We start from the raw sequence: 14,815 nt of genomic DNA, 5'->3' as shown, positions 1-14,815 counted from the left end.
CGGGCAGGGAGGAAGAGCAGCAGTAGTGCTAGTGCTGGCTGCCAGCTTGAGGGATCCCCCAGCACGCGAACTGGGCTGCTAAGAACAACGATTTACAAGATAATAAGTTCTAATTGCTGTCACCCATTAACTGCCACACAACCAGAGGCAGAGCAAAAGATCACCTATTATTCTTGAAAGAAACCATTGATTTTAACCATTTATTTGGCCCTATAGTGGATGAAAAAGAGTCAGTAATAATGATTTATCTGGAATTTTCTGCTTGTCTGAACAAATAGCTAGTTCTCTCTCTCTATTTTATTTATTTATTTATTTATTTATTAAAGAAGGCTTTATGGAATGAAATGAACCATCTAGAGAGGTGGGAAGCACTGACTTTTGGGGGTTCTTCCTCATATATTTTTCTCACATGAATTCTGACTCTTCTTAGTTCAGTTATTTTCCTAGATAGTGTAGTCATAAATGGCAGGCAAGATCTTGGCACTTCCAGGATAGCCTGTTGCTCCCTATTGCATTTTTTAGGTCCTTTAGACAGGTTTCAGAACACACTAATCATCTAATGTCATAAATCTTACTTGAAAAAAAGAAGTCAGTTGAAATTACACGCACTATTTTAACCCCACTCCTTGTGCAAATGAGAATTTATTTCGCTTTTCAGTAAAGTGACATTAGAAGCAGCAGCAAAACCTCAAAATAATCTGATGTTTTCTAGCAATTGTGGGAAAGCTGTAGCGTAAAGCAGGGAAAGAGTTTTCTCAAGTTGCTGACCTGCTCCAGGTAGCTGGAGAGTGACATGGTCTCTGTAATTTTATCCCGGGTTTTGCTTAGAAAGCCGAGTCCTGCAGCATGGTCAGCGACCCAGCACTGACTTACTGTAATGGCGTTTTGCAGTTTCTCTTGACTTACAACCAGTGCAACACCCAGTTCCACAAGTGACCAAGGGGCAAGAGGAGGGCAAAAAGTAGCGTTTCCTCTTTTCTTGTTTCTTGGTTTGCTGCACAAACCTCTTGCACTGTGAGAACAATGAATAACCATCCTCTAACCATCCCTGCAAGCATGTTGCTGCTTGTTGCCCAAGTCCTTCTCGTGTCATAGACTAGCACTGGATTAATGAAGCTAGGGATTAACATGTCCTTCCTTTGTATGGGAAAGTGGGAGTTTGTGTGAATATTGCTCTGGTCTGGCCTCCGGCTGCTTCTGCCAGCTCTCTGTCCCACTTGTGGAACGGGAACAGCAGCAGTTGTGGTCAGACCAAGGCTGGTGTCCTCACCTCCATCTGCGTTGCTGTTTCTTGCAGTTGGATCTAACTTGGTTCCTTTGCCCTAACTAGTTCCTCTCAGCCCACAGTTCTCCCAGAGCACGTGGTAAGTCCTGGACTTACGTTTTCATGTTGGGAAGAGAAGGCCGTCCATCCCAGAGAGGCCTGTTCCTGCCTGGAGCAGCCTTGGGCTGAAGGCTGGTGTCCAAGGCAGGCAGCTGAGCCAGGGCTGAGCAGCGGCCCTGCCTGGTGGGGAGCAAGGACTTGGCCTGGGTATTGTGCGAGAGCCCCAACGGCCGGGCTGCTGCTCGTCTGGAAGCGTTATTCCAAAGGGAGAAGCCTTTTCTGTCAAAGCAAGTGCTTTTTTTGTTGTTGTTTTATTTTTTAGAAGAAAACTTCAGTCACTATTATCAGAACATCTACCAGGCTAATAGTTTGCTTAAGTTCCCTTAGTATTACCTGTGGGAGGTATGGAAGGTCTGTTTTGTCACAATTTACAGATTGGGAGCTTGGAAAACCCCTCCTGAAAGATAAAATAACCCTAATACAGCAGTTCTGGGATAGAGCACTTCCTAAGTCGAACCAGGCCATGCATCTCCTGCTCTTCCACCCTCAGCAGCAGGGGCTCCTGGCGGACGTGCTCATCACTGAGTCACGTGAACGTGTCCCCTCTCCGTTCCATCCATTCAAGCTGGATGGAACCTCTTTTTAATTTGTACTCCAGAACACAGGCATGACTGACTCTAGATGTGCCCTCTCCTGTTGAAATATGGATTGAGTAGTCAGACTTGTATATAAAATACATGGTGAAGAGACTTTTTTTTGAAAATCTCTTAGTAAGGGCTGGCTAGAAAGGGTACAGCTTCTGTACAAAACAAACACATGAACTATGATTTTTAATGGCATAATGTAGCGTACTATGGTAATTGCTAACATGTGTCTCTTATTTTCAAACTGTAGTTCAGCCAATTCTGCTTAATAAACTGTATCATGTATTTGTGTACAGTGCTCTTTGTTTGAAAGACAAATCCCATTTTCAATAAGCACATACACATGGAAGTCATTTTATTCATGCCTTCTTATCAGTTGTTCATGCTTTTGGAATATTTATTCATCTTATTCCAGTTTCATTGAATAGCAAATTATTTCAGTTCAGAATTGGATTAAAGAAAAATAGGCAAACGAGTTAGTTCTGCTAAGCATGCAGATGAAGTGGGAATGACGCGTGTCTGCGTTGCACAAACCCCAGATCCGCGTGGGGTTCTGCTCGTGTGCAGTCCTTGCCCACTGCCAGCCTTGGCCGCGGGCCGGGGTTGTGTGACACTTTCTAGCTTCAGTTTAAAGCTGCAGTTCAGAGACCAGAAGAGCTTTGTTCTCCTTGCTTGTCCCAGGCTTTCCCAGGGTGCGGGTGTGTGTCGGGCTTTTGGCAGATCTCGCCTGGTGAAGCCCTGCGAGCAGCAGCTTCCAAACGCTGTGCAGGTTGCATCGCGTCCACGCAAGCCGAGTTCCGCTTTTTGAAGCCTCTCACAAAAGAGTAGAAAGTGTGTACATAGGAGTTTAAAAGGGCAAGAGGTTGCTGCCAAAGCCAATAGAGAACCTGATGTTGTATTCAGTTGTTTTTAACGGCTATGAAACAGAATGTTCTCTTTTCCAGTTCATTTATTATGATAGAGTTAGCCTAAACTGTGATTATATTAGCAGAGGGAGATAAATACTGATGGATTTTTCTGGTGGAAAATACATATTGTTTCTTTTTAAATTGTACTTCAATTTTTATGTGAAGGATTGTTTTTGTAATTTAGTCTTTACCTAAACAATATGTTTATGTTCACTGTCTGTTTTCCTGCATTTTTCAATCCCAGAATTAGTGTTTAGGCACATAAAAAGGCTTCTTGTTTCTGTCTGTCATTGCTCCCTCCCTGAATTTCTGCACTTCAATTGAGCAGATAAACTGCAAGATCCCTTTATTTCTTTTGAGTGGCGCCCTGCTTCACAAATAAGTTCAATGACATCAGTCCTTGTTGTGTCTAGCAGCACTAGCAAATTAAGATACATCTGCGGGATCCTGGCAGTGTCAGCAGGGTCAGTTGCCCCTATGGACTACAGGGTGACAGCCCAACAAAAGTGGAATCAAACTGACAAAATTCGGAGAAGGGCAAGTGCTTAATAGCCAAAAACACAGATATTGCAAATCTGGCCCTCAGTTACAAACAGTACTGCTAAATGAAACAAAGCTTTTGAAATACTGTATTATGCAACCTGCACGAAGCTCTTTGCATTTGAGGATCATCTGGGCCCAACAGAGCTTCACCTGGAAAGGCTCCGTCCCCACCACAGACACCTGTGTAACGAAGGGCAGGTGCCATCTCGGCCTTCCTGCAGGAACTGCTGCAACAGCTTTTATGGACAAATGGAAAATACTGTGCCTCTTTTTTTCAGCTACAATTTTGGAAAATATTTCTCTTTAAAAGACTTAATCCTAATCATACTGTGTCTCCCAAAATCCTCCTGCTGTTTTGCTATTTAAATAGCACCACCTGTCAAGCATTTATCCTTGTGTTTGCTAAATAGCACAATGAAATGAGAGCTCAGTTTAAGTGCAGAGCCAATCCCACAACATTTCCTTTCATTTCATCTAGTTTACTATTTCATCTTGCTTATGAAGGGTATAAGACTAAAGTCACTGTTGTAATAGTTAAGGAGTTGGAGATAGTTAAGATCTAACACCTAAAACTAACAAACTTGCCAAAATCTATTTGGCCTGATAATAAGCAGCAGATTGTTTTCTGATGATTATTCCACCTTTACAGAAAACTGCACTTTAGTTCAAAAAAAGTGAATTGTTAGCATCCTATGCCAGTTTACTGGAGATGTAAAGCGCCTGGGATACTGCCTGAGTGATGCTGGAAGCTGGTGAGGGTGTGCAAAGCTAGTTCTCAGTCAGAAGACCAAGCTTAGTTTGGGTTAGTAAAGGCTAAACGTGTTTTTTTTTTTTAATGAGGAAAAGCTGTCTGGAATATTTGGAGCACCAAAGTCTAGATTTTGGGAATAGAATGTTTAAAAAGTCAAAACTGATTTTGTTGGTAATTCAGCTCAGAAGCTGGAGGCGAATGATGGAAGTGTGACCTGCCTGTTGATCCACCAGCTTCAGTGACACACATGGGTGTCTGGAGAAATTAGTATCGCTCTTGTTTTCACCATGTGCAGCAATTTGACTGTACTGGTCTTGTTTTACGCTCTTCGGGCAGCACAAGGCAGCCACAAATTCCCCAGATTGTATCAGTCAGCAACAGGCGGAGTACAACCCCAACCCCGAACTTCTCATGCGCTGTTTCCAGCTGCTTTTGTTACTCTGTTGAGCTGGATGCTCAGCTGGTCTGTGAGAGTCGGGCAGGATCACACACTATTTCAAACTGACCTCAGGGGTTAAGCTTTATGGTTAAACTTTATGCATACTGATATGGGAATTTCTAGTATAGAAATGGAAGATGGTTTTGGCTTGAAGAGTGAGGAGAAGTAACAAGGCCAGAGCTGGTTAACTGCGGGGTGTCTGATTTACAAAGAAAACTGTGTCACTTCCTAATGTGGGAATTTCTAAAAATCAAAAATGAAGAAATACTAGAAGCAAGAATTTTAACTGTCATATGAAGCGAGTTTTATAGTGTTAATGTAGGCAATCTAGAGAAGTGACAGGATTTGCCTTTAGTATAGGCCTTGTTGAAATAATTAGCACTAAAGAGATGAAGCTTTGAAGAAGAGAGTCCTGATATGCTATGAAATATTCATTTCTAGTAGGGCATTTGAATTAGAAGTGTAGAAATGGGAAATTGTTTCAAGAGTTCTCACCAAGCCCATGGAGTCGATGGGAATACGGAGGGGGAGAAGGAAGGAAGAGTTGTTTTCTTTATGGGTTTTTTTTGTATTTAAAGCTGAGCTGGAGCTTACTGGGTTTATATTCATGATGAATCTCTTGCTGTTTCTTTCACGTAGTCATGATGCTGACCAAAACTATGAAAGAAATGTGAGAAATGTATGCCTAAGTCCCCTCTCCTATTCCAGCAATTTGTACTGTGGGATATAAAGAAATATGAACCAGCAAAGCTGCCTGGAGTGTTGGGTAATGCTGTTTGGGAAGATTTATTACTACTCAAAACAAGAGAAATTTGTCTTGGTTGACTGACGTTATGGTAGAAAGATCCCAATTAACAATCCACGTACTATAGCAATACTTGAAAAAATTCCCTTTGTAATACTGTGTTGTAACAGGTTGCCAGCCAATGTCACCCACATGTCTGCTTGGTAGCAAAAAAAGATCTTCAGTGTCTCTTATTACTGAAATGAAACATTTTATATATTTTTCAAAAGCATCCTGACATTTTAAATTAGATCACATACATTTAACTTTACTTTGAAAAGGAAAATCAGGTTCCTACCACTTATAGTTTGGCTTCATTTCATATCATTGACTTTCTCTCCTACCTAAAGCATTTTTCAGCAAAAACTCCCCTCTGCCAACCGATTTTAAGTAGAACTGCTTAGATTAAATGGGCATAAGCTTCTTCAGCAGCGAGTGAAGGGCAAAGAGCCGGCGCTCTCGCCGAGCGCTGGCGGCCCCGGCGGGACGTGGCAGCAAGAAGCCGAGCTCAGCGCGGCCACCGCTCGCCCACCGCAGCGGAGCCGGGAGCAGACAGGCGGTCACTGGAGACGCTCGTGTCGTGAGCAAATGGAAAACTACCAGGACAAGGACATCTTGTATCCTTCAAGTTGTGGAGCAGTCTGTTACCGTTAATAATTCTTACTTGTATGGTGGTAACACCTAGAGGCACTGGTTTGGATTGGGACTGTGCTGCTTCTGTGCAATACAAAGACCCAAGAAACCTTGTTCTTCCAGGAATAGGTTTGCCAGGAGCCAGGGACACTGAAAACATCCTGGCCTCTAGCTAATCCCCATGCTGAATCCGCCCCAGAGCCAGAGACCTGGGTTTCTGCCCTCAGAGCACCACGAGGAAGTGCAGTGATGTCCTCTGGGGTGGGACAGACCATCTGTGGGCCCCTTCCTAACCCGGAGATCCCAGTGTTGTGTCCACCCAACAGTGCTTCAAATGTGCCAGACGTATGAGATGAAGTATGTCAAACTCACAAAGTAGCCATTACGACCATAGGTAGTTTCTGACAAGATTTTAAAAAGATACTGAGAAAAGTGGCCTTATTTAGGAATCAGTCTTTTCTGAGAGAAGAAGGTTTTATATCCTCCCGTCCTTTCTGCAAACCACTTCTTGAGATCACTGAGCAGCCTGTAACAGAACTGTTTCACTATTTCCATCTGTTAACATTCATTTATAGTCATTTGTATCGCATGCATCTGCCAGCTTGCTTTGAGCCTGTCTTTTTATTTCAGATTTGTAAAACATGCAGCACAGAGAGCTGCTGGTTTTCAAGGCACTCCGAGGGTGAGTAATGCCTGTACGCTGCCCTTGGCTTCTTAAGTGTGACTTTTCAGAGTGTGGGTAAATATCCAAATTAACATTGCTTTCCTCACTTGGATAAATATCCAAATTAATATTGTTTTTCTCACTTTTCCCTTTTCATCCATGGAGGCAGTAAAATAAAATCTTTCTCTCCAGAGCTGACTCAGCCAGTGATGCTCTCTGTAATTCTCCTGAGAATAATGGGTGAAAAGAGAGCCCTCTGAAATATCGTTTTTTAGGGATAGAATGAAAAACTTTTGGCCGTTTTCTGAATGTGCTGTTGCTTAGGAAAACTGTTATTCACAACTTCTTAAACTTCTTTTTTTTCTTTTTCTTTTTTTCTTTTTTTTTTTTTTAGGTATTTTACACAAGCATATTAAAGATCACAATGTTGATAGATATTATATGATTAGTTTTAAGTATGTCCTCAATCTTATTTAAAAAAAAAAAAAAAAAACTTCTCTATCCTTATAAAACTTGCTCCTCTAAGCCAGTACTTGCCTACTTATACTAGTGACCCTGCTGAACACCACTTTAAGATACATTTGTGAAACCTACCTGGCTTTATGACAAATAAGCGATTACTGCAGACAAATCTAACCCCGCTGCTGTTTGCCCGCTGTTTACCAAGCTCTGCAGCAGGAAGTCTCTGGGTCCTGGTTTTTGTCCCCTCTTGCACAGGGTGCCCCGGCTGCAGGGCCCAGCGTGAAGGCAGGTGCTTCGTGTCATGCACCGGCTCCCAACGAGTTTTTCCTCTCTATCTCCTATGGATGCTAAACTCGCAGCTACATGGAAGAGAGAGACTGAGTGGATTCACAATGCGTGGAGTATTTTGCAACAGGGGAATATAAAAGCATGGATTTTAATGGTTATGACAAGAATTATTAAAATTTGTAGCACTAGAGAAATAAAGCAAGTTTAATTGCTTTTATTATAACAAGCAAGTTACTAAGAAGCAGATTGTAGTTAATGAAACTACTCACATAAGTAAAATGGGTTCTATAGCTCACTAATGCTGAAATCTAACCACATTGGTTAATCTGATATTTATTCAGAACACCCTGTTTGTTACGTTATCGTCCTTCACAAGTAACTTTATGTAGAAATGTCTCTCTTTACTCTCTTCTGATTGAACTTGAATGTATTAATTTACATTAGAGCACTGAATTAATTGATGAGGATAACAAAAAAGGGCCAGGGATACTAAGAGGTTGTTGGAGCAGATCTTCCTCTTCAGCTGCTTGCTCTCCTAACTCACAGTCGCCGTGTGCCACCCAGAGTTGGGACCGCAGAGCCAGGGCACATACCAGGTTAGTCACTGCAGTCTTTGTGAGTCAAGCATCCCCTTCCATGTTTCCCCAGAGAGGAGTGACTTCAAACACAGCTAAATAATAAATGACTCCTTTCCTGACAAAACACAGGGAGGAAAATAATATTTTTCAGGAGCTAATGTCAGGCAATAAGCTAGAATTTTATATTGTGCAAGTAATTACCTATATTTTTTTATTTACCTATGACTCATTTCTAAATATAGATCACTTCATCCCCCAAGAGAAAAGGAGGAGAGAAGGGTAAAGAATGATGATGGAGCCCTAGCTCATCTTGCTGGCAGTGAGGCAGGGCTCACCTTGAAGAGCTCATCTCTAAGTTCTTGCCTCTCCTGTGGCTGCTTCTCCAGGGACTGACATTCCATCTTCTTCCTCCACATGTGATAACGCTCCCTATGTCCATGTGCCCAGCACAGTATTTTTAGCACGTATTACAGCTCCCTAGATGGGAAGTAAAACCACAATGTTGTATCTCAGTCCAATGGTATCACTTCAAACTGCTGCCATGAGTTGGTACTTAAGTCATACATCCTTAATTACATCTGATACGTACTAGGATTGCCGCCTTTGCCCTGGATGCTTGCTGTGGTATGTCATGTGTCAAATCACACCATGAGCAAAAAATATTTGCTCTGCCTTTTTTGGGCAATTCTCACAGTGCATGACTTAGGTGTGCATTCCCTGAGCACGCTCGCGGCAGGAAGGCACCAGAAGTGAATGTGGGCTGTGGGTCCCTGGTTCAAAGGGTGCCCTGTTTCAGCTTCCCCCACCACCAGGCTAATTTAGGCAACATTTCCTGAGCAATGCATGGGAAATGGAGATACCTAAGTAAGTGTTGTGGATTCCCGCTTTGGAGCGAGTGCATAACCTTTAGGCACTGCAGAGCTGAGCGTTACTGGACCTGGGTCCTCCTGGTGGTCTCTTCAGCAACAGGCTGTCTTTCCATGAGCTCTTTGCAACCTGGCTTGTTTTTTTCCCTGATACAGATACAATCAGTTTTCCCTGTGACCACACATAACTTTCCTGCAAACAAAAGCGAAATGGAACAGTGGGACGGCAGCAAGAAGTTAGAAAGATGGTGAAGGGTGGCCAGCTTCTTTTAGCATTGGAGGTGGTTTATGCTAGCTTGAAGCATTCATGAAACTGCTGCTGCAGATGCCTATGCGCAGCAGGAGTAAGTGAGACCCACCACTCAACTTCTACTTTTCTCCCTTGCAGTCAGGTACAGCAGAGACTTGTGTGACCTAGAGAGCTCTGGTGCTAGCCCTGGTTTCCTGAGGAGAAGCGCTCCAGCGTGACCCGCTCCGCTGCGGCGGAGGAGACGCGGGAAGCGGCCGGCCGAGGAGCGCTTGTCCCTGCCTGCGGCACGGGGCCGGGCAGCGCGAGCGCTGCCGCCCTCGGCCCCGCGCACCCCTCGGGGCTGCGGCGAGCGGCCCCCGAAAGGCTCCTGCGACCCGCGCTGGGAGGGTGTGCTGGGTGCCCTGGGGCTGTCTGTGCGGCTCCCCTCTGCCTGAACTCCCCTTTGGGCTTCTTGAAACTGCTCTTTAAAGAGGAGAGGTCTTTAAAAAAAACAACACAGCCCCCAAGGCAGCGGGGGTGGATGATGACATGTGATGTGAAGGTCCCTGCCTTCCTGTAGATCCAAGAGGAGCTTGAGATGGGCATGGATATAAGGACATATTATTCTGCCTAAATCTTACAGGGCTGTGTCATTTCTACCTAGCATGTACAAGGAGGGAAAATGCAATCCTTTCAGATGTGAATGCAAAAAGCAAAGGATTCGTAGAAAAGAAGTTCCTGCGAGATTGGGTTTTATTTTGGGGGGAGTTTTGTTTTGTTTGTTTTTTGAATCATAAAATGAATTCACCATTCTAAACTAATTAAAGAGATTGAGTTCTGTACAACCCTAGGCATATTTTAACAAAACATGATTTGGCTCAACCCCTAGGTCTGTGGAGCTGAGAAAGTGGATCCCTGAGTTCTCTGTAAATTACCTTTCAGAGGAAGTATTCACAGGGCACGCGATGACCAGCAAACATGATGCTTTCTTGCTCACAGTGACAGCTGTAGCAGGAGGGGAGGAGAGTTCCTGACAAGGTCCCCATCAAATAATGACATCAGATATGTGACCTTCCCAGTGGCATATGGAAATGCTCCTGTGAAAAGTAAGCTCCAGCTGGTGTGATTTCCAAACCTGACCATAAATTAGTTGTCATCCACAGCTGTCAGGAATGCAAAGAAATTAACTCAGGTTCTTCATGTTGCTTCATCCTAGCTGAAAGGACTAAAACATTTGCACATGGTAATTACTCTAAGTTGCGCTGCTAGATCTCAGCCATGAAACAGCTCTTGATGTGATATCTTTATCTGTTATTTTGACATCACTGAACATAATATGCATTTAATTTTAGAGCAAAAAGTACTGATGAGTCTTTAAAAAGAGGTATAGGCAATGAATGTTGACACGCTACTGTTCTTGAAAGAACAAATAATTGAGGGATGAATATATTGCATTATGTATAGGCAAATGCTTCAATCTTATAATCTGGTGGCTGGTCTATATTCACATGTGGATCCAGATGAATTCAGTGGAATCACAGGATCTAAACCTGAATATGTTCACCTGTAACCATTAACCTAAATACTTTTTTTTTTTTTTTTTTTTTTTTTTTTTTCTTCCCTCCCCTCCCCTCCCCTAAACAGATGGAGCAGCCTTCCCAGGAAGAGTAGAGTAAGGAACTAATAATGCAGATTAACTTGTATTGGAATGAGTACTTCTACCAAGGGTATGCTGATCACTGGAAAAATTACAGTTAGGACTTTGAGGATCAAATTAAGTGAGTAAACTCTCTGGAAATTTTATCACAGTCTTTATGTCCTGTAAACATTCTTAAAACTTAGGAAATTAATAACTGTATATGTGTAAAATATATATGTATGTGTATGATATATATATTAACATAATATATTATTGTGTAATAATATATATACATGCATAATAATGTAGGACACTTGTAATTTACTTTTTAAACAATTTAGATATATTTACCTGTGATTATGTGTATGTTGTCTCTTTTCATTATAAATGGAAACTTGTGCTCTAGACAGATGTTTGTAACAGCTCTCTGACCCGGCAGGACCTCGCTGGCATTTCCATCTCCCTCCTTCTGAACTCCAGGATAGGTCTCAATGAGGAGAACAGGACGTGTGACACGTGCACGTTGACCTGACCTCTCTGCAACTGTTGGCAGGACATTTTGCATGAAAGGCCCGTGCTGCATATTCTGCTCATTTTGTTTGCTTGGCTACCAGAACATCGGGTTGTACAGCAAGGGTTTGGCAGGAGCCGCTTTGTGCAAAAAGGTAGAAGTGGTAGAAGCTAGTGTGGGCCTGAGGATTTTGCCTTTCCTTACACTGTGCTGTCTAGTAATATGTCATTACTGTGAGGGGTTGGCTCTAGGTCTCTTTTCCGGTTCTTATTTTTCTTTATGGTTACTCCATAAAGATAGTTCTATGTCAGAGAAAAAAAAAAAAGAAAGAAAAAAAAAAGAAAAGTTGCTTGAATTTATTTCCAGGGGACACTGTCCTTGGGTGATTAGTGTGTTACTCCTCAAGAGTAATACCCCAGTATTCTTACTCCTCATTGTTTAGGCCTGTAAGTTATGGAGAATGAAGGAAGGGAAGAGGTGACACAGTAAGCCTTATATAGCTGAAACAGCCAAGCACTTAAACATCTGCAACCACTGCATAAATAAACCATTTGATACATTTAAAAGCTTTAACATAGTCTGTTTTTAGAATAAAATTAGCATCTGTGCTGACAGCTTACATGCCAAGCTTCAGTTGGATGCAAATTTAAAAAGCCCTGGATAAAAACTGCTAAAAAATGAGGAGTTTATAAACACTACCTGATCCTAACTGACATTCAAACTAGCCCGTTGTTAAGCTGCAGTACTTATATGTACTACTTCATATGTTGGAAAGATTGAAAGTAACTCCTTTAGAAGAGCTTTACCAAGTATATGATTGGGTCACCTGAAAGGCTGTTATAAATAGCACTGCTTAACTCGGATGGATACAGATGACATTAGAACATGGCACTGCTGGCTGGGGCAGCGTGGGCAGTGCCGTGATTGCCCAGTAAAACTGGGACACCTCTGCACTTAATTGCAAGCACTGTAAAATTACACACTGCAAACTTTGCAGTGGCAGCTGAAAACGTCTGCCACTTGTCCCACTTGGTCCCTTCCAGGACTGGAAGGGTCTCGACCTCATCATTCACCGCTCCTGGTGCATGAATGGGCCAAGGGAAGCTCTGCACGGAACGCCTCTGCCTCCTCTTTCCCCCCAGGAAGGTCAGGGGGAGCCGCCTGCGGTGAAGGGCAGGATCAGCCTTTTCTGTCTCTCAGACCAAGAAAGAAAATGCCGTCCCGCTCACACTGCTGGCACTGGTCAGCAAAGCCGTGAGCTGGAGCCAGTCGCAAGAAAAAAAGCTTTCGAATTCATTTTCAGAAGAGGGAATTTCCACTTTAGAGGCTAGTACTAATGTGCGTGGGGCCTGGTAGAGCTGCTAATCTCAGTACCTTGGACCTGTACATGGAAAGTCGCAGCTCCAGCAGTCTCTGTTGCTTGACTGTGTGGCTGAGGGGCTTGAGCAAGCGTGACCCTCCTAGATACTACGAGAAGATGAGAAGTTCCCTGAAAATGTTGGAAGATGCATTTTTTTTAACATAAGTAAGTGCATGAAAAGCATAAGAAGGGAACATATATTTAGGAGTGAGGAGAAAGTCAGATATATCCATTTCATTACCTGGACCAACACTTCACTTTTTAAAAATTTCTACCATTAGAGCTAAAAATTGGCTGTTTTCTTATACAGGATTTTTCTGTAGGTAGAAGTCAGGAGACGTGACTGCTGGGTGAACAGTCTTCTGAAGCTGAGAAACAAAACAGAAGCAAAACAAGATTATGTGTTCATATGTTAAATATATTCAGTCGCTATTTTATTCGGTAGGGTTTGCACGCTCCTCTTGCTCCGCGCACTGAGGTGGGTTTTCCCACTGGCATGCACAGCGCGTGGATGCTGCTCATAGCAGTGTCCCCTCTGTGTGACAGTGTGTCCTGAGGGATGCTGCACGGCACAAGTGGTTTCCCCAAAGCTGCTGTGAAACCTCAGCTGTGCTCCTTGAAGAGGGCACTGCTGAACACTGCAGCACGTGCACTGGTGCTACAGCACAGTTTGGGGCTGTTTGGGGTTTTTTGCTTTCCCTACTGAGGCTGTGGTGTGGGGCTGCCCCAGCACAGCACTGCGCTTCCTGTGTCTACCCCTTCTGACAGCCCTTCCCGGCAAGGTGCTCGCAGGCAGCTGGCTGGTGGCCAAGCGGGAATTTGGAGAAAATCTTGTGAGGACTTGAAGTGCTGGATTGGGAAGCCCTTTCTGCCGGGAGGGATCGGACACTGCTGCTGGCTGGCACCTACTTACGCAGGTCAGACATCAGCTATCACCAGGACACCCCCCGCACCAGTTACGTGCGCTAAGGGGAAGACGAAGCTCTGCATCGTCGCGGGGAGACACGGCAGGGCTGACGGCCGCGCCGTGTGTGTGAAGCGAAACGCTCCGCACACCGCGAGCGTCAGGCTCCCGGTTCCGCCAGAGCCGCCCGCAGCCCGGCTTCACCCGCGCCGCTCGCTCAGCGAGCACCACCCCCCGCGCACACCAGCGCCTACGTGCCCCGGCGCCGCAGCGGCCGCTCCAGGAGCCGCGAGCGCGGCCAGGGCTCCCAGGCGGGAAGCGCCGCGCGGCCCCGCGGCGGGAGGCGGCAGGAGGCGGCCCGGGCTCCCAGGCGGGAGGAGGCGTGAGGCGGCAGGAGGCGGCCCGGGCTCCCAAGCGGGAGGAGGCGGGAGGCGGCAGGAGGCGGCCCGGGCTCCCAGGCGGGAGGAGGCGGGAGGCGCCGCGCGGCCCCGCGGCACGAGGCGCCCTCAGCTCCGGCAGAGCCGCCGCGCGGCCGCCAGGGGGCGCCAGAGGCCGCGCTCAGGCCGCCGCCGCCCGTCCCCGCGGGCTCTGGGCGGCCGGGCCGCCCCTCCGTGCCGCGCTCAGGCCGCGGGGACGAGCACTGCGCAGCTCTGCGGGATTCTGGCTCTCTCTTCGGTTCTCCACCGCTTTCCTTTTAAAGAAAATCGGGCTGTTTTCCTAGCCCATAATTAAGGAAGTCTTTGCAATGGCATGCTCTGCAGCAAGCGTAATTCCAGTTTTGCATATTGCAGGTCATCTGAAGGCTGGAAAAGTAAAACCTGAGCTTCCTGAATTAAAAATTACATACTGGCCCAGGTTATTCTGAAGTGCTCCGGAACTGAGCTTCTTTAGCAATGGCATGTTTTTCATTTCCTGTTTGAATAGAAAGGGAGCTAAAGTCCTGTGTCTCATCTGCATCTATCTCAGTTGAAAATAATTTACAGGCCATATTTGACCAGGATAGAGAGCATCTCCTAGCATCAGCTTTTACCCCCTCCAATAGCTTGGGGTTGCTGCTCCTTCTCATAAGAGCTGTAACTGAAAACTAGAAGCCAGCTATGAATATGGGGGGTTAAAGACATTTAGGAAAGAAACAGTTCCTTTCTGAGAAGAAACTTTCTGAGGGGAGGAAATTTTTAAGTAGAAGTTGCACAGTTGCTGAGTTCAGTCTCTTTTCCTGGTGCTTTTTCTCTTAAGTCTTTTCCAGTGTTTGCATCCAGCATGTTATCACAGATAACTTCACTCTGTG

The sequence above is a fragment of the Tinamus guttatus genome, unplaced genomic scaffold, assembly GCF_059628265.1.
Source record: "Tinamus guttatus ecotype Peru unplaced genomic scaffold, ASM5962826v1 Tinamus_guttatus_pri_ptg000314l, whole genome shotgun sequence".
In the NCBI taxonomy this organism is placed as follows: Eukaryota; Metazoa; Chordata; class Aves; order Tinamiformes; family Tinamidae; genus Tinamus; species Tinamus guttatus.
The sequence above is the reverse complement of the archived record's forward strand: the minus strand, read 5'-3'. Positions refer to the sequence as shown.